The 2,500-nt window shown below is 33.1% G+C and overlaps 1 long non-coding RNA gene across 1 annotated transcript in view; it reads left to right on the top strand.

Annotated features, from left to right (window-relative positions):
* The window catches only part of LOC137651952 (uncharacterized), an 88,163-nt gene that overhangs the window by 85,532 nt on the left and 131 nt on the right, over window positions 1–2,500 (top strand). The window contains exon 3 of the long non-coding RNA XR_011046141.1: window positions 2,314–2,500. This exon is cut by the window's right edge and continues 131 nt beyond it. This is a non-coding gene — a long non-coding RNA (uncharacterized lncRNA). The remainder of the gene's footprint in view (window positions 1–2,313) is intronic.

The raw sequence follows: 2,500 nt of genomic DNA on the forward strand, positions 1-2,500 counted from the left end.
GAATATTTAGAGAGAGAGAGAGAGAGAGAGAGAGAGAGATATGAATGCTTTGAAGTATTCTGGCATCTCTCTCTCTCTCTCTCTCTCTCTCTCTCTCTCTCTCTCGCTTATAATCTTTTGCATTGTTTACTTTCAAATCAGCTGATCAACCCTGCCTAGTCCGTCGTCAACCTCAATTTTCGGATCAAATAACTCCTCGGATGCACGATACCTTACAGTTTTTAGCTTTGTGGTGCTTGATTATAAAGCATCAATAGAGACTTGGCAAAGAAACAAAGATATCATTTATTACAGAGAGAGAGAGAGAGAGAGAGAGAGAGAGAGAGAGAGAGAGAGATAGAGATGCCAGAAGACTTCAAATCATACAAACTAATTAATCTCCACAAGGCACTAGAAGAGTTGGTACATCCAGGCCTACTTGGCTGAGGACTATGAAAGTTAAAGTAAGAGATGATAAATTGATAAGTATTGATTTAAAAGCTCAAGATAGAGACAACTATCGAAATCTAACCGAAGCCTTTTGCGTCAATAGACGTAGGAGGTAGTGATGATGACGATATATATATATATATATATATATACTGTATATATATATATGTATATATATATATATATATATATATATATATAGCCTATATATATTGTATATATATATATATATATGTGTGTGTGTGTGTGCGTGTGTATACAGCTGTTATCTATTTGTAATTTCTCAAGGGTTTCACTGTCATGCCATTTTTGAAAAGCAAATGGTTTCTGCATATAGATTCAAAGATTTTAATTTTCCTAAAATTCTTTAGTAAAATTTTACTCCAGTTTACATAGAGAGAGAGATGACGTCAAGCACTTTAGGTATATGAAAGGATCACAGATTAAATATAGATAATTATACCATCGAGTTAATCTTCCATATAGACGAACTTAAAGCTGAAAAGACGAGAGAGAGAGAGAGAGAGGAGAGAGAGAGAGAGAGAGAGAGAGAGATTGTATATGAAGTGAATTCAACTGACATATTTTTTTATGATCGGTAATCATTGTAGTATAACTAACGACTGCACTAAAGGCGATGAAAGATTGACCTGAGAATACAATATTTTCTCTGAGACAATCGTCTCATTTGGATCACCGAAAAAATTTCCTACAATGAATTGCTACGTTTAACGTTTAATGGAGGACAACTCACAATAAGCATTGTTATGGATACTAGATGGGAATCAGCATGCTGAAATATCAAGGGATAGAATATTTAGCAGTGCCAGAAATTCATCTATTTTTGTTAGTTATTTGATCTATAATTATTAACGGATCTATTTAATCATACATATCTATATTTCTGCATGATAGGAAGTATTAATTTCACAGACTCCTGAAGGTGTCTTTAGATTCTAGTCGGTGCGCGAGAATTCAAGTGCTTAGGAATAAATAACTTCGGTCACAAAATGGGTGCTCGAAACCGTATGATGAAATAATTGATTATTAGTGATTTTTTTCACATAATATATATATATATATATATATATATATATATATATTTAATTTTAGGTTAATTGCATGGACATATTCCATTAAAGAAGAATGACTTTTGATGTTCTTGACAGCTGATAATTTATATTTAGGTTAGTTCTCACCTGACATGTCAAATATTGTTCGAAAGACAGCGGCGATTCTCTCTCTCTCTCTCTCTCTCTCTCTCTCTCTCTCTCTCTCTCTCTCTCTTGCCTTTTCAGCTTTAAGTTCGTCTATATGGAAGATTAACTCAATGGTTTAATTATCTATATTTAATCTGTGATCCTTCCATATACCTTAAGTGCTTGACGTCATCAATGAGAAATAGAAGAATCCAAAACCTGTAATGATATATAACGATTATCCGTAATGCGTCCCGGTAACAAAAGCATATGATGAATACATTCCTTTCTTTTAATTTAATTTTTTTTATAAATATTAGGAATAGAGGAAAGAGGGAACGTCAAGAGAACCAGAATTAGTGTCCAAACAAGAGGGAGTATAGTAAATAATTCTATGAAATACGAAAAGTCATCTTTTTGATGAAATGATGGAAAATCTTGTTCATAAATGTTGTCTTAGAGAGGGAAATTATTATTTTTCCTTTTGAAAACCAAAGGTATTTCAAACACTTTGAATAGTATTGTAGGTGAAATTGGGCTCAACGATAATATAAATCAGCAACTGGTGTAAAAAAAGCTAGTCTCAAAGAGAGAGACAATTCTTGGAGAGAGAGAGAGGGAGAGGGGCCGGTGATGATATATACTATTATATTTTGATATTAATTCCTACCTCAATTTTTTTCAGTGTAATCTATTTTTCGTGGAAACAGTGGAAACATTACACGAAACCTGGCTTTAGTGACCCTAAAGCCTATCTATACAACCTTTCACCAGTGCCTACAAGGAACAAGAACTACTCTACCATACCAAGTCTGTATGATGCCAGATTTAGAAGTAGCTTTTTTTTTTTTTTTTTTTATTCCTCTATCTAT

The sequence above is a fragment of the Palaemon carinicauda genome, chromosome 13 (genome assembly GCF_036898095.1).
Source record: "Palaemon carinicauda isolate YSFRI2023 chromosome 13, ASM3689809v2, whole genome shotgun sequence".
Classification (NCBI taxonomy): domain Eukaryota; kingdom Metazoa; phylum Arthropoda; class Malacostraca; order Decapoda; family Palaemonidae; genus Palaemon; species Palaemon carinicauda.